Genomic DNA, 25,065 nt, shown 5'->3' on the forward strand with positions numbered 1-25,065 from the left:
GGACCATCGGATCACAGGTCCGGGTCCGTTTACTCAAAATGTTGACCGAAGTCAACTTAATTTAATTTTAAAGGGAAAATTTAGCATTTTCTCAAATTTTCACATAAAGGCTTTCCGGAAACGTGCCTGGTCTGTGTACATAAATCAAGGAGAAAAAAATGAGGTTTTAAAGGCCTCCGAACCTCGAATTGGGTCCTAAAATACGAGATGACCTTTTGGTTCATCACATTCTCTACCTCTAAAACAACTATTCGTCCTTGAACGGACATAGAAAAGTACCTGAGTCGGTGAAAAGGTGAGGATATCGGTTCCGCATATCGGACTCGGACTCCCAGGTAGCTGCCTTAACAGGATGACCTCTCGACTGCACACGAACCGAAAGATAACTCTTCAATCTCACATGTCGAGTCTGCCGGTGTAGAATAGCTACCGGCTCCTCCTCGTAGGTCAAATTCTTTTCCAACTGGACTGTGCTGAAATCTAAAACGTGGGATGGATCGCCGTGATACTTCCGAAGCATGGACACATGAAACATTGGATGCACTGCTGATAAACCTGGTGGCAACGCAAGCTCGTAAGCCACCTCCCCCACTCTCCGAAGAATCTCAAAATTCCCAATAAACATAGGGCTTAACTTTCCCTTCTTCCCAAATCTCATCACGCTCTTCATGGGCGACACCCGAAGCAACACTTGTTCTCCGACCATGAATACCACATCACGAACCTTACGGTCGACATAACTCTTTTGCCTAGACTGAGTTGTACGAAGTCTATCCTAAATAATCTTAACCTTATCCAAGGCGTCCTGTACCAAATCCGTACCCAATAACTGTGCCTCTCCCCGCTCAAACCATCCAACCGGCGACCGATACCATCTACGATATAATGCCTCATAGGGAGAGCCATCTGTATGCTCGACTGATAACTGTTGTAGGCAAACTCTGCTAATGGCAAGAACTGATCCCAAGAACCTCCAAAGTCAATAACACATGCGCGAAGCATATCCTCTAAAATCTGAATAGTACGTTTGGATTGTCCGTCCGTCTGAGGATGAAATGTTGTGCTCAACTCGACCCACGTACCTAACTCACGCTGAACTACCCTCCAGAAATGCGAGGTAAACTGCGTACCTCGGTCAAAAATAATAGACACGGGCACACCATGAAAACGAATGATCTCCCAGATATAGATCTCAGCCAATCGCTCCGAAGAATAGGAAACTGCCACAAGAATGAAATGCGCTAACTTGGTCAGCCTATCCACAATCACCGATACTGCATCGAACTTCCTTTGAGTCCGTGGGAGTCCAACAAAGAAATCCATAGTGATACGCTCCCACTTCCACTCGGGAATCTCAATCTTCTGAAGCAAACCACCAGGTCTCTGATGCTCGTACTTTACCTACTGACAATTTAAACACCCAGCTACATATGCAACGATATCATTCTTCATCCTCCTCTACCAATAATGTTGCCGCAATTACTGATACATCTTAGAGGCACCCGGATAAATACAGTACCGAGAACTATGGGCCTCCTCTAGAATCAAATCACGAAGTCCATCCACATTAGGTACACAAATACGAACCTGCATCCTCAAAACTCCATCATCCCCCACTGTAACCTGCTAGGCGCCTCCGTGCTACACTGTGTCTCTAAGGACAAGCAAATGAGGATTATCATACTGCCGATCTCTGATAGGCTCAAATAATGAAGAATGAGCGACTGTGCAACCTAGAACACGGTTGGGCTCAGAAACATCTAACCTCACGAACTAATTGGATAAAGCCTGAACATCCAAAGCAAGCGGTCTCTCATCGACTGGAATATACGCAAGGCTACCCATACTGGCTGACTTCCTACTCAAGGCATCGACCACTATATTGGCCTTCCCAAGATGATACAAGATGGTGATGTCATAGTCTTTCAATAGCTCCAACCACCTCTTCTACCTCAAATTTAGCTCCTTCTGCTTGAACAAGTATTGTAAACTCTTGTGATCTGTGAACACCTCACACGACACACCATATAAATAATGCCTTCAAATCTTCAGCGCATGAACAATGGCTGCTAGCTCCAAGTCATGAACTGGATAATTCTTCTCGTGGTTCTTCAACTGACGCGAAGCATATGCAACAACCTTGCCATTCTGCATCAACACCGCACCAAGTCCAATACGAGATGCATCATAATATACTGTATATGGCCCTGAACCTGTGGGCAATACTAACACTGGCACCGTAGTTAGAGATGTCTTGAGCTTCTGAAAGCTCGCCTCACACTCGTCCGACCACTTGAACTGGGAACCCTTCTGGGTCAACCTTGTCATCGGGGCTGCTATATATGAAAACCGCTCCACAAACTGATGGTAATAACCCCCCAAACCCAAGAAACTCTAGATCTCTGTAGCTGATGTAGGTCTAGGCCAGTCCTTGACTGCCTCAATCTTCTTAGGATTCATCTGAATACCATCTACTGATACAACTTGACACAAGAATGCAACTGAACTCAACCAAAACTCGCATTTTGAAAACTTGGCATATAACTGGCTGTCTCTTAGAGTCTGGAGAACGACTTGAAGATGCTTCTCATACTCCTCTTGGCTGTGGGAGTAGATCAAGATATCATCAATGAAAACAATCACGAAGGAATCCAAGTATGGCTTGAACAGTCGGTTCATCAAATCCATAAATGCGGCTGGGGCATTTGTCAACCCAAATGATATTACTAGAAACTCAAAATGCTCATACCGAGTGCGAAAAGCTGTCTTATGGATATCGGATGCCCTAATCCTCAACTGATGGTAGCTAGATCTCAAATCAATCTTTGAAAACACTTTGGCACACTGAAGCTGATCAAATAAATCATCAATCCTCGGCAATGGATACTTGTTCTTAATGGTGACTTTTTTCAACTGCCGATAGTCTATGCACATCCTTATCAACCCATCCTTCTTCTTAACAAACAACACTGGCGCACCCTAGGGCGAGACACTAGGTCTAATAAAGCCCTTATTAAGCAAGTCCTTCAACTGCTCCTTCAATTTCTTCAACTTTGGCGGGGCCATACGATATGGCGAGATAGAAATGGACCGAGTGCCCGATGCCAAATCAATACAAAAGTAAATATCTCTGTCGGGTGGAATCCCCGGTAGGTCTTCAGAAAATACCTCTGGAAACTCCCGAACAACTGGCATAGAATCCATAGAAGGAACCTCAACACTAGAATCACGAACATAAGCCAAATAAACCAAACACCTCTTCTCGACCATACGCCGAGACTTCATATAAGAAATAACCCTGCTGGTAGAATGACCGGAAGTCCCTCTCCACTCCAATCGAGGAAACCCTGGCAAGGCTAAGGTCACGGTCTTGGCGTGACAGTCTAATATGGCATGATAAGGTGACAACCAATCCATCCCCAAAATGACATTAAAATCGACCATATCAAGAAGTAAGAGATCTACACGGGTCTCAAGACACCCAATAATAACCACACACGAGTGATAGACATCATCTACGACAATAGAATCACCCACCAGTGTGGACACATATACAAGAGCACTCAAAGAATTACGAGGCACAACCAAATACGTGGCAAAATAAGACGACACATAGGAGTATGTAGACCCTGGATCAAATAGAACTGAAGCATCTCTACTACAAACTAAAACCGTACCTGTGATAATGGCATCGAATGTCTCAGCCTCAAGCCTAGCTGGAAAAGCATAACATCAGGACTAGGCCCCAACACTCTAAACTACATCCCTGGGACGACCTCCTACTGGTTGGCCTCCACCTCTAGCGGCCTGACCTCCACCTCTAACACCTCGACCTCCACCTTTAGCTGCCTGACCCCTACCTCTATCTGGACGAGCGGGTGGTGGAACACCTAGTGCCGGAACCATGGCACGAGAACCCTGATGCTGAGAACTGCTTGATGCTTATGGGCAAAATCTAGCAATGTGCCTTGGATTACCACATGTATAACAAGACCTCGACTGCTGAGACTGCTGACCCTGAAACTGACCCTGACGGCCGGAGTAACCACCCTGAAAACTCTAGAGTGGAGGTGCACTGATAGGAGCTAGTGGTGTACTGTAGGGTAGCTGATCAGAATACTACATATGAGAACCATGGCCACCTTGAGCACCGTGAGAAGTCTGAAGTGCTGGAGATGCTCAAACTGCCTCCGATAGTCCTCCCTCTGAGTGATAGGAAGGAACTTCTCCAGAAATAGCTGAGAGAACTGGTCCCAAGTCAAAGAAGGCGACCCAGTTGGTATGGCCAAACAATAATCCCTCCACCATTTCTTGGCGGAACCTGACAGACGAAAAGCAGCAAAGTCGACCCAATTGGTCTCCACTATTCCCATGTTCCGTAGAACTTCACGACAGCTGTCCAAATAGTCCTGGGGATCCTCTGAAGATGTACCGCCATAGGTAGTAGTGAAAATCTTGGTGAACCTATCCAATCTCTACAAAGCATTAGAAGACATAACTGCTCTATCACCGGTCTGTGCTACAATACTCAGCGAAACTACCCCAACTGGTTGAACTGTTGGAGTCTGAAACTAGGGAGCCATATACTCCGGAATGCGAGTAGCGGGAGTCTGTGCTCCTCCCCCAGCCTGTGAGACGGCTGGTGCTACAGGAAGTATGCATGCCTAAGTGACACTCTCTATAAGGCACACTAGACAGACCAGAGCATCCTAGAGTACCGGGGTAGCTATGAACCCCTCTAGAACCTGAGTTGGCCCTGCTGGAACGGTTTGGGCTGGAGCCTCATCATCAAACTCTACCTGAGGCTCCGCCGCTGGTGCTGCTGCTCTAGGTTGATCCCTACCCTTGCCTCGTCCTTTAGCACGGCCTTAGCCTCATCCTCTGCGCCTCGTAGGAGCTGCCACTAGGGCTCGGACTGCTGATCAGCTGATGAAGTGGTATGTGTTCTCGCCATCTGTATAAGAACGAAGTAGAAGTTCAATTAGCATTGAGAAATCAAATCGCACGATAGAGAAGAACATAAGTGAAGTTGTTCTAAACTCTGTAGCCTCTGGGAATAAGCATTGACATCTCCGTACTAACGAATACATTCTAACGCATTTATTTATTAACCCAAACAGTAATAACTAGTAATAAAGCTAAGCAGATATAAAATGCGGAAGTTTCATAACAGTTCAAAATACTCCAATACATGTCTACCCCAATGATCTGGTGTCATAATTCACAAACATTTAAGAAGTTCTACAAATACTGGTCTGAAAGAATTACAACTGTGCTCGAAATGGAAAAGAGACAGATAATCCAAAATAGGGGGAAGGGGGACTCCAGGGTTTGCGGATGCCGGCAGATCTACCTTGGGTCTCCCGTGGACTGAAGGCAGCAACCTCAACACTACTCATGCGGTCCAGCACCAAAATATGAACAGAAAGTGCAGAATGCAGTATCAGTACAACCGACCCTATGTACTGGTAAGTGTCAAGCCTAACCTCGGCGAAGTGGTGACGAGGCTAGGACACAACAACCATATAAACCTGTGCAATTAAATCATACACAAGAACAATATTAACATAAATTAAACAGGTAAAGACGAGAAAAAGGAAAACAAGCTGAGGGGGATATCAGATTATGACAAACATAAAGTAAAGAAGCAAGGTAAATATCAAACTTGAACCAACAGAAATGATAACATAGTAACGCGTGCACGGCGTCACCCTTCGTACTTTTACTCTCGTCCTCACCATAGAAATTAATAAAAATGGCATGGCATCACCCTTCTGCATTAGCACTCACAGAAATATGGCACGACATCACCCTTCGTGCATTAACACTCATAGAAATATGGCGCGGCATCACCCTTCGTGCTTTAACACTCTCTCACAATATCATGCACGACATCACCCTTCGTGCTTTACACTCTTCCTCAACCAAACAATAGGAACAATAACATCCCGGCAAGGGAATTAACAATAGAAACAATAACATCCTGGCAAGGAATCAACAATAGAAACAATAACATCCCGACAAGGGAATCAGCTATAACCAACCTCTTTTCAACAATTAACTTCACAAAATAAGCCTCAACTTGAGTTAATTACCAAGAAAATATCATAAGTCTTGTTCAACATGGATAATCATCAATTTAAGCATGAATGATACATAATAAGAGTTACAACAGTCACAATATAAGACTCACTTGCATGCTCGACACCAACGTATAGATACTCGTCACCACACCTATATGTCGTACTCAACGCTAACACATATCAAATAAGACAATAACATCTATTCCCTCAAGCTAAGGTTAGACCAAATACTTACCTCGATTCCACGGCCAAAAATCAAGCCTCAATTACCACTTTTCCTTTGATTTCCACTTCCAAACCACCCGAATCTATACATAATTAACTAATTAACATCAGTTAATGCTAAATAAATCAATTCTAAGGTATGAGTATAGATTTTCCAATGTTTTTTCCAAAAAGTCAAAAACCGACCCTCGGCTCGCTTGGTCAAAACTCGAGGTTCGGACCAAAACTCATTCACCCATTCACCCATGAGCTCAAATATGCAATTAATTTCGGAATCCAACCCCAAATAGAGGTCTAAATACCCAAATTTGTAAAATTCCCAATTCTCCTAAAATTCCTAATTTCGACCCTTAAAAATAAGATTTAGGCCTAGAAATCTAATTGGTGTTGATGAAAAATGAAAGAAATGAGTTTAAGAACACAAACCTATGATTTGGTGTTGAAATCCCTCTTCAAATATCGCCCAAGGTTGAGTTCTATGGAAGAAAAAATGAATTTTTGGTCTAATCCCGACTTAGGTTCTGTTTTAAAATCGCTGGCCAGGTCTTCTTCGCGCCCGTGAAGCATTGGCCAGAAGAGCCTTCACGTTCGCGAAATACTGTACGCGTTCGCAAAGGTACGCTCCCCTGACCTTCGCGTTCGCGAGCCGTTTTCCGCGTTCGCGTAGAGTATCTCACCCCTCCCCCAGGTCCCTGCCAAAATGGCCTTCGTGTTCGCGATAGCCAAGTCGCATTCGTGAAGGGTAATGCCCCCAACACTTCGTGTTTGCGACCTGTGCCTCGCATTCGCACAGAAGGAAATTTTCCCTCAGACGAACTTACTCTTCGCGTTCGCGAGAGTGTCTTTGTGAATGCGAAAAAGGATATACCAGATGGCAACAGAAGTCTAAAACACCAGAATTTCAAGTCTAAAACATCCCCTAGCCTATCCAAAACTCACACGAGTCCTCGGGGCTCCAAACCAAACAAGCAAACAAGTCTAAAAATATCATACGGACTTGCTCGTGTGATCAAATCTCCAAAATAACACCTAAAACTACGAATTTAACATCAAAATCAATGAAAATCTCAAGAACTCTTTAAAGTTTCTATTTTCACCACCGAGGGTCCGAATCACGTCATATGGATTCCGTTTCTCACCAAATTTTACAAACATCACTTAAATACCATATTAATCTTGTACCGGGCTCCAGAACCAAAATACGGGACCGATATCAACAAGATCGAAAGTGATTCAATTTCCAAAAACCATTATATTTTCAGTTAAACAATTTTTTGTAAAAATTAATTTCTCGGACTAGGGACTCGGAATTCAATTTCGGGTATACGCAGTCCCATATTTTCCTACGGACCCTCTGGGACCGTTAAATCATGGATCCGCGTCCGTTTACCCAAAATATTGACCGAAGTCAACTTAATTCAATTTTAAAGGCAAAATTTAGCATTTTCTCAAATTTTCACATAAAGGCTTTCCGAAAATGCGCCCGGATTCCACACGCAAATCGAGAAAAATGAAATTGAGGTTTTGAAAGCCTCAAAACCCCAAATTGGATCCTAAAACACGACAAGCGTGCAATTATTTGAGATTATTGTTGTTATGGCATGAGCTCTTTGCCGTGCAATTATTGGATATTTTTACTGTTATGGCGCGAGGTCTATACTGTACAACATGTGGATACAAATCCATCCCCTAGGGTCGCCCTCTCGTGTTTTTCTCTTGATAAAATGACACATGTTTAGTTTAATCTGATATAGAATCCGATGTGATGAGTTTTGATCATAAAGGGGGAAGCTTTGACCATTCAATTGAATTATTTCTGCTTTATCATGCATTCTACATGCTTTCTACATTGAATTCAAACTTGCTATTTTATGCCTTTGTTACATGCTTTGACTTGCTAGTCGAGACAGAAATATCTGTGTTGAGTTGATATGTCTTTATATGATCTTTGGCCATATTGTATCTCCTTTCGTAGTTTTGTTGTGTATATTCTGAACTGAACATGTTTAATTGATTAGTAGATATCACATGACTTGAACTTCGTCACTGCATCACCAAGGTTAGTCTTGATATTTACTGAATATACATTGTCACATACTCATACTATACTTCTCTACTTTTTTGGTAGATACGGATGTTGGCAGTAGCGGTCCTCAGGAGGATGTTTAGCAGCTGATAGAGGAGTCTCGAGGTTGGGTTGCATGATCGCTCGCAGGCCCTTGGAGTCCCATTTTTCTTATTATCATATTGTTATTATTATTTCAGGCAGTACTAGTATTATTGAGAGGTTCAATTGCATCTTACTTTAGAGCTCACGACTCTGTACTATCAGGTTTTGAAAATTTTGATGTAGTAGTATCTTTATGCTTTCTGTTGTTTAGAAGGCTTATCTCGCTATTTGTGCTATCTCAGTTATTTTATATCTTGCTATGTTTGATTTGATCTATGTTAAATGTTGGCTTACCTAGTCTTGGAGATTAGGTGCCATTACAATCATTGGTGGGATTTTGGGTGGTGACACTAAAGTTCAAAACGAGTTGTTGGGTCAGAGACGGATATATGATTTTTATAACATGAGTGCACCACTAGAGAAGGAGGAAAAAGAAAGTATTAAGCGTGAATTGGTTGGTACCTGCTCCTTTAGGTTAATAACTAAGCACTCAACCAATTGCACCTCTTAGCCTCTTTGAAGCGGGTGCCCATAAGATAATATAAGATCAATTTTAAAAAATATGTATATAAATAATCTAGTTTAGCGGAAAGACCATGGATTCACGTGCCCATATGTTGGGCTATAAATCCACCCTGTGTTGGGTTATTTAAAAAAGTACAATTTCCTTTAATAAAGTGAATTATTAGTTTGATAGTATCTTTTTGTTGCCATATTCAAATAGCTAAATCTGTAGATCCATTATTCATTGCGTAGTTGGTGGAAATAAAAAATAACGTTCAATCTGCAGTTCATAATGATCTAACAAAAAAAATAAAAAGATAATAGTTCACATTGATTAAGGTAGTACGATGCTATAAATGAGAAGAATATGCATCAATATTTCTCATCACGTGTATCTTATGAATCAACGCAACCATCTTTATGTGAGGTTGTAGAATTAAAAAAAAAAATAACAGTTAGTTCTTAAAATAGATCATGTGGAGTGCAATTATTACCAATACGAATATAAAATGAAGAACACTAATTTGCTCCCCTGGAGTACTACTTAAGAAAACATAATTTACAAAAGCATAAAATGGTGGTTTTTCTTACTCAATTTTTTTTAGTTCATTCTGAATGTTATTTAAAAAAAATCACGCTAAATGCTAACATTTTAGATTTTAGCTCCTTTTTTTTTATCGAAGTAGAAATGAAAACTAAAGTATTTATTTTAAATGGCTGGACTAATTATTTTAATTTCAGATTTTGTAAGCTTAAAGTTTAGAATGATGCTTGTAAATTCTTGAAGTGATTTTGACGATGTTATTTAAATTTAAGTTGATTATTTTTAATTTTATTATATTGCCTAATTTACCCATCTGTATTATATACAAGTAACACCTCTACTGTAATCTAAACTTATACGTTAAATCGCTAGCTTAATCTAGTGCGAAATACAGCTAAAAATTCAATCAGGACTTTCCATTGCAAAAATCTTTATAACCAAATAGATGTTCCGATCGCAAGAATGTATAAACTAGAAAAGAAAATGTTTACAATTTTCTTTAATAAATTGAAGTAGTATAGTTCAATCACATATTTTAGCAGGCAGTAGCCTTCTTCATATTGTGAAATACAAGGTATCATGTTTTTACATGCCACATGTAACCTCCCAAAATAATGGAGTTGAGATTCTGTCAAATCTTTATATTGATTACAAAGTATCTTTCTCTAGCTATTTTAATGCTTCTTCAAGCTTAGACTAAGAAAATAATTAGAGAAGCATCAAAGCAACAACCTTAATCTTTAATAGAGGCATCAGGCATTTGTAGTGGATGTGTATAAATTACCGCATTTGTGAACAAGATGCTTACACCAAAATTTGCATAAAGAGAATACTATTATTCCTCCAATGGCGTTGTCCAAAATCGGTTTTGTATTCACTATTCTTTTCATGGCATCCATCAGTTAGTATTCATCTCTCTTTAATCTCTAAATTGTAATTTTATGCTACTGTAAGCGTCGATATACATGTTACTAATTATGTGGCCCTCTTTATTTTTACTATTCATTTATGTGTATTTATTTTTGAGCATGTCGTAAATGCGTATTTAATGCTATATAAGTTATAATTTAATTCTAAAAAAATTATAATGGTGTATATTTCAGTTAATGTATCGTGGCTTACAAAGACGCAAATTATGGCTACACGGGATGTTGAACGTGATCTCTCAGGATTTGGAAGGAGATTACTTCCGGAGCTTAATACATGTCTTCGAAGTTGTACTCCGCATTCGTCTGATTGCAGTGATTGTTGGGTTTGTTGTGCATGTGTACATAACGCTTTGCTTGGCAATGTGTGCGGCTAAGTGGAAATATTACATCAATTTCCTTTGTATGTTATTGTTTCCTTGTCTTTCTCGGATTCCCTTTATGGGATTACACCGGGTTTGTTGCTGTTGTTCTTTCATATATTGTACGATTTTCAAAAAAAAATAATGATGTGACTTCCCGTTTATGAATAATAACATCTTCCATTTGGAATGCTTTTTGCACTAGCTTTTCAGTAATTGTATGATTCAGTGGCGTACGCAGGATTTTCCGTAAGCGATGTCACATTTAAAGAAGTAACAAATGACATTTTCGACACTGCTTCAACCTTGGTGCATCCACCCGGGTGTAAACCTTATACTTAAAATACATCTCCTCTCCTTGATTAACGCATTCATCTTGAATCAGGGGCGGATCTACATGCTAATTTTGGGTGCTCAAGCACCCATTATCTTTGACAAGATTTAGTAAATTTGTATAGGTAATTATAAAAATATTTAGGTAAATATTGATTGAGCACCCATAAATAAGCTTTTTTTTCCTCTTCTTTCAAATTTTTTATCAGTGAGCACTCACGACTTTAAAATCCTGGATCCGCCACTGTCTTGAATCAAGTAACAATAGAAGCAAAAGTCACATAATTGGTTACGCTATACTCCATCCTGTTATACTTAACAAATCTTTGAAGATCAAAGCGACAAATTTATCATAAATTTCCTTAAGAAAAATTGTGATTTCGAGGTTGGAAAAGGTATTTTTGAAGATATGCTCTTCTTATTTTATCATAGTTATTTGAATAATATTTTGAGGTACCAATAATTTTTTTCAGGGTCAATAATCTTTAAGGAATTTAAATTAACTCTTTCAATTTGTCGATGTTGCTCCGACTATTGACCCTTTCTTCTAAATTAGATGAATTTTGAGATTCTGAACTTGATTTGAAAGTTTGGAAGATGCTTAGGATAATCTATTGAATTTAAGTTTAATTATAAATTAAAATATTTATTTGAGAACCTCCAAATATATTTATAGAGTACACTCATAAAGTAAAACTATTTTAAAAAATTCTAAAAAAAAGAGAGTAAAAGAACGAGACAATGAAAACGTAACAAGAGATACATTCTCTTACCCTTTTTTCCCCGGTCCAAATACTCCATAAAGAATTGAAGAATAAAACCACATAAAACCCTGCTGGATCCCGCGACCTTGGTTAACGAAATCAGGCGCTACACCAACTGGCCAAGAAAGGTTTGATGACAAGTTTTGTCACACTTATTTATTTTCTACGTTATATGGTATTTGCAGATTATTTATATATACATCTATATCTATATATAAAGTTGGCTTTGAAAATCTTATGTGACACCTCTCTAATGCTTGGAAAGACATTTATCTTTTTTGTCATTTTTTACCTTTTCCTCGCACTTATCTATTAAATAAATATCTATTTTTTGTCCAACAAAATGTAATCATTGCAACGATTCAGCTACTAAACCGAACGGTTACAAAGTTTGGATTCAAATAATAATGGGTTGTGGTTGAATTCTCTTTCCTTTTAAAGATCCTTACATAAATTGTCAGTTACAAAAAAATTTCTTATGCACTGCTTTAAATTCAGGCAAAACACTCATCTAGACTCTAAAGCTTATATTGTAGTTGTGATGAAAGTGAAAAATGTTTGAACCACACAAGAATTTTAACAGATTCCAATCAAGAGAGAGATACTACCTAAGCTTTTGACTTTTCCTTTCAATAAAAGGAACAAGAGTCACACATTTGTTCTTCGGCGAAGAAGAGGGCTTGACTGAAAGGTATTTGTAGTTTGTTAGGCCATAGGTATCAATAAAATTTTTAGGTGTACCAGTTTATATGTGTATATACATTCTTTAATGATATATTTTTGTTAATTATTGTTGGTGCCAATCTGCTAATTGCATCGATGAGTTACTGTAAATTTATTTGTCTTGAGTCAGCAAGTTGTTGAAATTATATCAATGTTTGATCCCAATACAGATAATGTATGCCGCAGTTACCGTGCCTTTGACGGATTTCGAGTAGTTAAATAAATTCTTGATGAATTATACAGCAAATACAAAGAAGGGTCGTCCAAAGTTTATCAAACTAGAAGTTAAGAATATACGAAAATTTCATGATAAAAGGATAGAATAACAACCTTTTATCATGGATCTAAAACAAATGTATTTGTCTTTACTGTCATTTTATATCTTTTTTTTGGGTGCTTTTAGCCAATAATTTATTTTCTGTACGATTATATGCCTAATTTTGTTGTGCCTAAGCTGCAATATTTTGTTAGCACCAATTACGTCTCTCTTCTCCTTGAAGTACCTAAACAATTTCCAAAATCCATTATATTTTCAGTTAAACAATTTTTTTCAAAAATTCATTTCTCGAGCAAGGGACTCGGAATTCAATTTCGGGTATATTCCCAAGTCCCGTATTTTCCTACGGACCCTCCGGGACCGTCAGATCATGGGTCCGGATCCGTTTACCCAAAATATTGACCGAAGTCAACTTAATTCAATTTTAAAGGCAAAATTTAGCATTTTCTCAAATTTTCACATAAAGGCTTTCCGGAAAAGCGACCGAACTCCGCACACAAATCGAGAAAAATAAAAATGAGGTTTTGAAAGCCTCAGAACCCCGAATTGGATCCTAAAACACGAGAAGCGTGCAGTTATTTGGGATTATTGTTGTTATGGCATAAGCTCTTTGCCGTGCAGTTATTGGATATTGTTACTGTTATGGCGCGAGGTCTATACTGTACAACATGTGGATACAAATCCATCCCCTAAGGTCGCCCTCTTGTGTTTTTCTCTTGATAAAATGACACATGTTTGTTTATTCTGATATAGAATCCGATGTGATGAGTTTTGATCATAAAGGGGGAAGCTTTGACCATTCAATTGAATTATTTTTGCCTTATCATGCATTCTACATGCTTTCTACATTGAATTCAAACTTACTATTTGATGCCTTTGTTACATGCTTTGACTTGCTAGTCGAGATAGAAATATCTGTGTTGAGTTGATATGTCTTGATATGATCTTTGGCAATATTGTATCTCCTTTCGTAGTTTTGTTGTGTATATTCTGAATTGAACATGTTTAATTGATTAGTAGATATCACATGACTTGAACTCCGTCACTACATCACCAAGGTTAGTCTTGATATTTACTGAGTATACATTGTCCCATACTCATACTATACTTCTGTACTTTTTTTGTAGATACGGATGTTGGCAGTAGCGGACTCAGAAGGGTGTTTAGCAGCTAATAGAGGAGTCTCGAGGTTGTGTTGCATGATCACTCGCAGGCCCTTGGAGTCCCATTTTTCTTATTATCATATTGTTATTATTATTTCAGGCAGTACTAGTATTATTGAGAGGTTCAATTGCATCTTACTTTAGAGCTCACGACTCTGTACTATCAGGTTTTGAAAAAATTGATGTAGTAGTATCTTTATGCTTTCTGTTGTTTAGAAGACTTATCTCGCTATTTGTGCTATCTCAGTTATTTTATATCTTGTTATGTTTGATTTGATCTATGTTAAATGTTGGCTTACCTAGTCTTGGAGATTAGGTGCCATTACAATCATTGGTGGGATTTTGGGTGGTGACACTAAAGTTCAAAACGAGTTGTTGGGTCAGAGACGGATATATGATTTTTATAACATGAGTGCACCACTAGAGAAGGAGGAAAAAGAAAGTATTAAGCGTGAATTGGTTGGTACCTGCTCCTTTAGGTTAATAACTAAGCACTCAACCAATTGCACCTCTTAGCCTCTTTGAAGCGGGTGCCCATAAGATAATATAAGATCAATTTTAAAAAATATGTATATAAATAATCTACTTTAGCGGAAAGACCATGGATTCACGTGCCCATATGTTGGGCTATAAATCCACCCTGTGTTGGGTTATTTAAAAAAGTACAATTTCCTTTAATAAAGTGAATTATTAGTTTGATAGTATCTTTTTGTTGCCATATTCAAATAGCTAAATCTGTAGATCCATTATTCATTGCGTAGTTGGTGGAAATAAAAAATAACGTTCAATCTGCAGTTCATAATGATCTAACAAAAAAAATAAAAAGATAATAGTTCACATTGATTAAGGTAGTACGATGCTATAAATGAGAAGAATATGCATCAATATTTCTCATCACGTGTATCTTATGAATCAACGCAACCATCTTTATGTGAGGTTGTAGAATTAAAAAAAAAAATAACAGTTAGTTCTTAAAATAGATCATGTGGAGTGCAATTATTACCAATACGAATATAAAATGAAGAACACTAATTTGCTCCCCTGGAGTACTACTTAAGAAAACATAATTTACAAAAGCATAAAATGGTGGTTTTTCTTACTCAATTTTTTTTAGTTCATTCTGAATGTTATTTAAAAAAAATCACGCTAAATGCTAACATTTTAGATTTTAGCTCCTTTTTTTTTATCGAAGTAGAAATGAAAACTAAAGTATTTATTTTAAATGGCTGGACTAATTATTTTAATTTCAGATTTTGTAAGCTTAAAGTTTAGAATGATGCTTGTAAATTCTTGAAGTGATTTTGACGATGTTATTTAAATTTAAGTTGATTATTTTTAATTTTATTATATTGCCTAATTTACCCATCTGTATTATATACAAGTAACACCTCTACTGTAATCTAAACTTATACGTTAAATCGCTAGCTTAATCTAGTGCGAAATACAGCTAAAAATTCAATCAGGACTTTCCATTGCAAAAATCTTTATAACCAAATAGATGTTCCGATCGCAAGAATGTATAAACTAGAAAAGAAAATGTTTACAATTTTCTTTAATAAATTGAAGTAGTATAGTTCAATCACATATTTTAGCAGGCAGTAGCCTTCTTCATATTGTGAAATACAAGGTATCATGTTTTTACATGCCACATGTAACCTCCCAAAATAATGGAGTTGAGATTCTGTCAAATCTTTATATTGATTACAAAGTATCTTTCTCTAGCTATTTTAATGCTTCTTCAAGCTTAGACTAAGAAAATAATTAGAGAAGCATCAAAGCAACAACCTTAATCTTTAATAGAGGCATCAGGCATTTGTAGTGGATGTGTATAAATTACCGCATTTGTGAACAAGATGCTTACACCAAAATTTGCATAAAGAGAATACTATTATTCCTCCAATGGCGTTGTCCAAAATCGGTTTTGTATTCACTATTCTTTTCATGGCATCCATCAGTTAGTATTCATCTCTCTTTAATCTCTAAATTGTAATTTTATGCTACTGTAAGCGTCGATATACATGTTACTAATTATGTGGCCCTCTTTATTTTTACTATTCATTTATGTGTATTTATTTTTGAGCATGTCGTAAATGCGTATTTAATGCTATATAAGTTATAATTTAATTCTAAAAAAATTATAATGGTGTATATTTCAGTTAATGTATCGTGGCTTACAAAGACGCAAATTATGGCTACACGGGATGTTGAACGTGATCTCTCAGGATTTGGAAGGAGATTACTTCCGGAGCTTAATACATGTCTTCGAAGTTGTACTCCGCATTCGTCTGATTGCAGTGATTGTTGGGTTTGTTGTGCATGTGTACATAACGCTTTGCTTGGCAATGTGTGCGGCTAAGTGGAAATATTACATCAATTTCCTTTGTATGTTATTGTTTCCTTGTCTTTCTCGGATTCCCTTTATGGGATTACACCGGGTTTGTTGCTGTTGTTCTTTCATATATTGTACGATTTTCAAAAAAAAATAATGATGTGACTTCCCGTTTATGAATAATAACATCTTCCATTTGGAATGCTTTTTGCACTAGCTTTTCAGTAATTGTATGATTCAGTGGCGTACGCAGGATTTTCCGTAAGCGATGTCACATTTAAAGAAGTAACAAATGACATTTTCGACACTGCTTCAACCTTGGTGCATCCACCCGGGTGTAAACCTTATACTTAAAATACATCTCCTCTCCTTGATTAACGCATTCATCTTGAATCAGGGGCGGATCTACATGCTAATTTTGGGTGCTCAAGCACCCATTATCTTTGACAAGATTTAGTAAATTTGTATAGGTAATTATAAAAATATTTAGGTAAATATTGATTGAGCACCCATAAATAAGCTTTTTTTTCCTCTTCTTTCAAATTTTTTATCAGTGAGCACTCACGACTTTAAAATCCTGGATCCGCCACTGTCTTGAATCAAGTAACAATAGAAGCAAAAGTCACATAATTGGTTACGCTATACTCCATCCTGTTATACTTAACAAATCTTTGAAGATCAAAGCGACAAATTTATCATAAATTTCCTTAAGAAAAATTGTGATTTCGAGGTTGGAAAAGGTATTTTTGAAGATATGCTCTTCTTATTTTATCATAGTTATTTGAATAATATTTTGAGGTACCAATAATTTTTTTCAGGGTCAATAATCTTTAAGGAATTTAAATTAACTCTTTCAATTTGTCGATGTTGCTCCGACTATTGACCCTTTCTTCTAAATTAGATGAATTTTGAGATTCTGAACTTGATTTGAAAGTTTGGAAGATGCTTAGGATAATCTATTGAATTTAAGTTTAATTATAAATTAAAATATTTATTTGAGAACCTCCAAATATATTTATAGAGTACACTCATAAAGTAAAACTATTTTAAAAAATTCTAAAAAAAAGAGAGTAAAAGAACGAGACAATGAAAACGTAACAAGAGATACATTCTCTTACCCTTTTTTCCCCGGTCCAAATACTCCATAAAGAATTGAAGAATAAAACCACATAAAACCCTGCTGGATCCCGCGACCTTGGTTAACGAAATCAGGCGCTACACCAACTGGCCAAGAAAGGTTTGATGACAAGTTTTGTCACACTTATTTATTTTCTACGTTATATGGTATTTGCAGATTATTTATATATACATCTATATCTATATATAAAGTTGGCTTTGAAAATCTTATGTGACACCTCTCTAATGCTTGGAAAGACATTTATCTTTTTTGTCATTTTTTACCTTTTCCTCGCACTTATCTATTAAATAAATATCTATTTTTTGTCCAACAAAATGTAATCATTGCAACGATTCAGCTACTAAACCGAACGGTTACAAAGTTTGGATTCAAATAATAATGGGTTGTGGTTGAATTCTCTTTCCTTTTAAAGATCCTTACATAAATTGTCAGTTACAAAAAAATTTCTTATGCACTGCTTTAAATTCAGGCAAAACACTCATCTAGACTCTAAAGCTTATATTGTAGTTGTGATGAAAGTGAAAAATGTTTGAACCACACAAGAATTTTAACAGATTCCAATCAAGAGAGAGATACTACCTAAGCTTTTGACTTTTCCTTTCAATAAAAGGAACAAGAGTCACACATTTGTTCTTCGGCGAAGAAGAGGGCTTGACTGAAAGGTATTTGTAGTTTGTTAGGCCATAGGTATCAATAAAATTTTTAGGTGTACCAGTTTATATGTGTATATACATTCTTTAATGATATATTTTTGTTAATTATTGTTGGTGCCAATCTGCTAATTGCATCGATGAGTTACTGTAAATTTATTTGTCTTGAGTCAGCAAGTTGTTGAAATTATATCAATGTTTGATCCCAATACAGATAATGTATGCCGCAGTTACCGTGCCTTTGACGGATTTCGAGTAGTTAAATAAATTCTTGATGAATTATACAGCAAATACAAAGAAGGGTCGTCCAAAGTTTATCAAACTAGAAGTTAAGAATATACGAAAATTTCATGATAAAAGGATAGAATAACAACCTTTTATCATGGATCTAAAACAAATGTATTTGTCTTTACTGTCATTTTATATCTTTTTTTTGGGTGCTTTTAGCCAATAATTTATTTTCTGTACGATTATATGCCTAATTTTGTTGTGCCTAAGCTGCAATATTTTGTTAGCACCAATTACGTCTCTCTTCTCCTTGAAGTACCTAAACAATTTCCAAAATCCATTATATTTTCAGTTAAACAATTTTTTTCAAAAATTCATTTCTCGAGCAAGGGACTCGGAATTCAATTTCGGGTATATTCCCAAGTCCCGTATTTTCCTACGGACCCTCCGGGACCGTCAGATCATGGGTCCGGATCCGTTTACCCAAAATATTGACCGAAGTCAACTTAATTCAATTTTAAAGGCAAAATTTAGCATTTTCTCAAATTTTCACATAAAGGCTTTCCGGAAAAGCGACCGAACTCCGCACACAAATCGAGAAAAATAAAAATGAGGTTTTGAAAGCCTCAGAACCCCGAATTGGATCCTAAAACACGAGAAGCGTGCAGTTATTTGGGATTATTGTTGTTATGGCATAAGCTCTTTGCCGTGCAGTTATTGGATATTGTTACTGTTATGGCGCGAGGTCTATACTGTACAACATGTGGATACAAATCCATCCCCTAAGGTCGCCCTCTTGTGTTTTTCTCTTGATAAAATGACACATGTTTGTTTATTCTGATATAGAATCCGATGTGATGAGTTTTGATCATAAAGGGGGAAGCTTTGACCATTCAATTGAATTATTTTTGCCTTATCATGCATTCTACATGCTTTCTACATTGAATTCAAACTTACTATTTGATGCCTTTGTTACATGCTTTGACTTGCTAGTCGAGATAGAAATATCTGTGTTGAGTTGATATGTCTTGATATGATCTTTGGCAATATTGTATCTCCTTTCGTAGTTTTGTTGTGTATATTCTGAATTGAACATGTTTAATTGATTAGTAGATATCACATGACTTGAACTCCGTCACTACATCACCAAGGTTAGTCTTGATATTTACTGAGTATACATTGTCCCATACTCATACTATACTTCTGTACTTTTTTTGTAGATACGGATGTTGGCAGTAGCGGACTCAGAAGGGTGTTTAGCAGCTAATAGAGGAGTCTCGAGGTTGTGTTGCATGATCACTCGCAGGCCCTTGGAGTCCCATTTTTCTTATTATCATATTGTTATTATTATTTCAGGCAGTACTAGTATTATTGAGAGGTTCAATTGCATCTTACTTTAGAGCTCACGACTCTGTACTATCAGGTTTTGAAAAAATTGATGTAGTAGTATCTTTATGCTTTCTGTTGTTTAGAAGACTTATCTCGCTATTTGTGCTATCTCAGTTATTTTATATCTTGTTATGTTTGATTTGATCTATGTTAAATGTTGGCTTACCTAGTCTTGGAGATTAGGTGCCATTACAATCATTGGTGGGATTTTGGGTGGTGACACTAAAGTTCAAAACGAGTTGTTGGGTCAGAGACGGATATATGATTTTTATAACATGAGTGCACCACTAGAGAAGGAGGAAAAAGAAAGTATTAAGCGTGAATTGGTTGGTACCTGCTCCTTTAGGTTAATAACTAAGCACTCAACCAATTGCACCTCTTAGCCTCTTTGAAGCGGGTGCCCATAAGATAATATAAGATCAATTTTAAAAAATATGTATATAAATAATCTACTTTAGCGGAAAGACCATGGATTCACGTGCCCATATGTTGGGCTATAAATCCACCCTGTGTTGGGTTATTTAAAAAAGTACAATTTCCTTTAATAAAGTGAATTATTAGTTTGATAGTATCTTTTTGTTGCCATATTCAAATAGCTAAATCTGTAGATCCATTATTCATTGCGTAGTTGGTGGAAATAAAAAATAACGTTCAATCTGCAGTTCATAATGATCTAACAAAAAAAATAAAAAGATAATAGTTCACATTGATTAAGGTAGTACGATGCTATAAATGAGAAGAATATGCATCAATATTTCTCATCACGTGTATCTTATGAATCAACGCAACCATCTTTATGTGAGGTTGTAGAATTAAAAAAAAAAATAACAGTTAGTTCTTAAAATAGATCATGTGGAGTGCAATTATTACCAATACGAATATAAAATGAAGAACACTAATTTGCTCCCCTGGAGTACTACTTAAGAAAACATAATTTACAAAAGCATAAAATGGTGGTTTTTCTTACTCAATTTTTTTTAGTTCATTCTGAATGTTATTTAAAAAAAATCACGCTAAATGCTAACATTTTAGATTTTAGCTCCTTTTTTTTTATCGAAGTAGAAATGAAAACTAAAGTATTTATTTTAAATGGCTGGACTAATTATTTTAATTTCAGATTTTGTAAGCTTAAAGTTTAGAATGATGCTTGTAAATTCTTGAAGTGATTTTGACGATGTTATTTAAATTTAAGTTGATTATTTTTAATTTTATTATATTGCCTAATTTACCCATCTGTATTATATACAAGTAACACCTCTACTGTAATCTAAACTTATACGTTAAATCGCTAGCTTAATCTAGTGCGAAATACAGCTAAAAATTCAATCAGGACTTTCCATTGCAAAAATCTTTATAACCAAATAGATGTTCCGATCGCAAGAATGTATAAACTAGAAAAGAAAATGTTTACAATTTTCTTTAATAAATTGAAGTAGTATAGTTCAATCACATATTTTAGCAGGCAGTAGCCTTCTTCATATTGTGAAATACAAGGTATCATGTTTTTACATGCCACATGTAACCTCCCAAAATAATGGAGTTGAGATTCTGTCAAATCTTTATATTGATTACAAAGTATCTTTCTCTAGCTATTTTAATGCTTCTTCAAGCTTAGACTAAGAAAATAATTAGAGAAGCATCAAAGCAACAACCTTAATCTTTAATAGAGGCATCAGGCATTTGTAGTGGATGTGTATAAATTACCGCATTTGTGAACAAGATGCTTACACCAAAATTTGCATAAAGAGAATACTATTATTCCTCCAATGGCGTTGTCCAAAATCGGTTTTGTATTCACTATTCTTTTCATGGCATCCATCAGTTAGTATTCATCTCTCTTTAATCTCTAAATTGTAATTTTATGCTACTGTAAGCGTCGATATACATGTTACTAATTATGTGGCCCTCTTTATTTTTACTATTCATTTATGTGTATTTATTTTTGAGCATGTCGTAAATGCGTATTTAATGCTATATAAGTTATAATTTAATTCTAAAAAAATTATAATGGTGTATATTTCAGTTAATGTATCGTGGCTTACAAAGACGCAAATTATGGCTACACGGGATGTTGAACGTGATCTCTCAGGATTTGGAAGGAGATTACTTCCGGAGCTTAATACATGTCTTCGAAGTTGTACTCCGCATTCGTCTGATTGCAGTGATTGTTGGGTTTGTTGTGCATGTGTACATAACGCTTTGCTTGGCAATGTGTGCGGCTAAGTGGAAATATTACATCAATTTCCTTTGTATGTTATTGTTTCCTTGTCTTTCTCGGATTCCCTTTATGGGATTACACCGGGTTTGTTGCTGTTGTTCTTTCATATATTGTACGATTTTCAAAAAAAAATAATGATGTGACTTCCCGTTTATGAATAATAACATCTTCCATTTGGAATGCTTTTTGCACTAGCTTTTCAGTAATTGTATGATTCAGTGGCGTACGCAGGATTTTCCGTAAGCGATGTCACATTTAAAGAAGTAACAAATGACATTTTCGACACTGCTTCAACCTTGGTGCATCCACCCGGGTGTAAACCTTATACTTAAAATACATCTCCTCTCCTTGATTAACGCATTCATCTTGAATCAGGGGCGGATCTACATGCTAATTTTGGGTGCTCAAGCACCCATTATCTTTGACAAGATTTAGTAAATTTGTATAGGTAATTATAAAAATATTTAGGTAAATATTGATTGAGCACCCATAAATAAGCTTTTTTTTCCTCTTCTTTCAAATTTTTTATCAGTGAGCACTCACGACTTTAAAATCCTGGATCCGCCACTGTCTTGAATCAAGTAACAATAGAAGCAAAAGTCACATAATTGGTTACGCTATACTCCATCCTGTTATACTTAACAAATCTTTGAAGATCAAAGCGACAAATTTATCATAAATTTCCTTAAGAAAAATTGTGATTTCGAGGTTGGAAAAGGTATTTTTGAAGATATGCTCTTCTTATTTTATCATAGTTATTTGAATAATATTTTGAGGTACCAATAATTTTTTTCAGGGTCAATAATCTTTAAGGAATTTAAATTAACTCTTTCAATTTGTCGATGTTGCTCCGACTATTGACCCTTTCTTCTAAATTAGATGAATTTTGAGATTCTGAACTTGATTTGAAAGTTTGGAAGATGCTTAGGATAATCTATTGAATTTAAGTTTAATTATAAATTAAAATATTTATTTGAGAACCTCCAAATATATTTATAGAGTACACTCATAAAGTAAAACTATTTTAAAAAATTCTAAAAAAAAGAGAGTAAAAGAACGAGACAATGAAAACGTAACAAGAGATACATTCTCTTACCCTTTTTTCCCCGGTCCAAATACTCCATAAAGAATTGAAGAATAAAACCACATAAAACCCTGCTGGATCCCGCGACCTTGGTTAACGAAATCAGGCGCTACACCAACTGGCCAAGAAAGGTTTGATGACAAGTTTTGTCACACTTATTTATTTTCTACGTTATATGGTATTTGCAGATTATTTATATATACATCTATATCTATATATAAAGTTGGCTTTGAAAATCTTATGTGACACCTCTCTAATGCTTGGAAAGACATTTATCTTTTTTGTCATTTTTTACCTTTTCCTCGCACTTATCTATTAAATAAATATCTATTTTTTGTCCAACAAAATGTAATCATTGCAACGATTCAGCTACTAAACCGAACGGTTACAAAGTTTGGATTCAAATAATAATGGGTTGTGGTTGAATTCTCTTTCCTTTTAAAGATCCTTACATAAATTGTCAGTTACAAAAAAATTTCTTATGCACTGCTTTAAATTCAGGCAAAACACTCATCTAGACTCTAAAGCTTATATTGTAGTTGTGATGAAAGTGAAAAATGTTTGAACCACACAAGAATTTTAACAGATTCCAATCAAGAGAGAGATACTACCTAAGCTTTTGACTTTTCCTTTCAATAAAAGGAACAAGAGTCACACATTTGTTCTTCGGCGAAGAAGAGGGCTTGACTGAAAGGTATTTGTAGTTTGTTAGGCCATAGGTATCAATAAAATTTTTAGGTGTACCAGTTTATATGTGTATATACATTCTTTAATGATATATTTTTGTTAATTATTGTTGGTGCCAATCTGCTAATTGCATCGATGAGTTACTGTAAATTTATTTGTCTTGAGTCAGCAAGTTGTTGAAATTATATCAATGTTTGATCCCAATACAGATAATGTATGCCGCAGTTACCGTGCCTTTGACGGATTTCGAGTAGTTAAATAAATTCTTGATGAATTATACAGCAAATACAAAGAAGGGTCGTCCAAAGTTTATCAAACTAGAAGTTAAGAATATACGAAAATTTCATGATAAAAGGATAGAATAACAACCTTTTATCATGGATCTAAAACAAATGTATTTGTCTTTACTGTCATTTTATATCTTTTTTTTGGGTGCTTTTAGCCAATAATTTATTTTCTGTACGATTATATGCCTAATTTTGTTGTGCCTAAGCTGCAATATTTTGTTAGCACCAATTACGTCTCTCTTCTCCTTGAAGTACCTAAACAATTTCCAAAATCCATTATATTTTCAGTTAAACAATTTTTTTCAAAAATTCATTTCTCGAGCGAGGGACTCGGAATTCAATTTCGGGTATATTCCCAAGTCCCGTATTTTCCTACGGACCCTCCGGGACCGTCAGATCATGGGTCCGGATCCGTTTACCCAAAATATTGACCGAAGTCAACTTAATTCAATTTTAAAGGCAAAATTTAGCATTTTCTCAAATTTTCACATAAAGGCTTTCCGGAAAAGCGACCGAACTCCGCACACAAATCGAGAAAAATAAAAATGAGGTTTTGAAAGCCTCAGAACCCCGAATTGGATCCTAAAACACGAGAAGCGTGCAGTTATTTGGGATTATTGTTGTTATGGCATAAGCTCTTTGCCGTGCAGTTATTGGATATTGTTACTGTTATGGCGCGAGGTCTATACTGTACAACATGTGGATACAAATCCATCCCCTAAGGTCGCCCTCTTGTGTTTTTCTCTTGATAAAATGACACATGTTTGTTTATTCTGATATAGAATCCGATGTGATGAGTTTTGATCATAAAGGGGGAAGCTTTGACCATTCAATTGAATTATTTTTGCCTTATCATGCATTCTACATGCTTTCTACATTGAATTCAAACTTACTATTTGATGCCTTTGTTACATGCTTTGACTTGCTAGTCGAGATAGAAATATCTGTGTTGAGTTGATATGTCTTGATATGATCTTTGGC

Source organism: Nicotiana sylvestris, chromosome 9 (genome assembly GCF_000393655.2).
Source record: "Nicotiana sylvestris chromosome 9, ASM39365v2, whole genome shotgun sequence".
Taxonomy (NCBI): domain Eukaryota; kingdom Viridiplantae; phylum Streptophyta; class Magnoliopsida; order Solanales; family Solanaceae; genus Nicotiana; species Nicotiana sylvestris.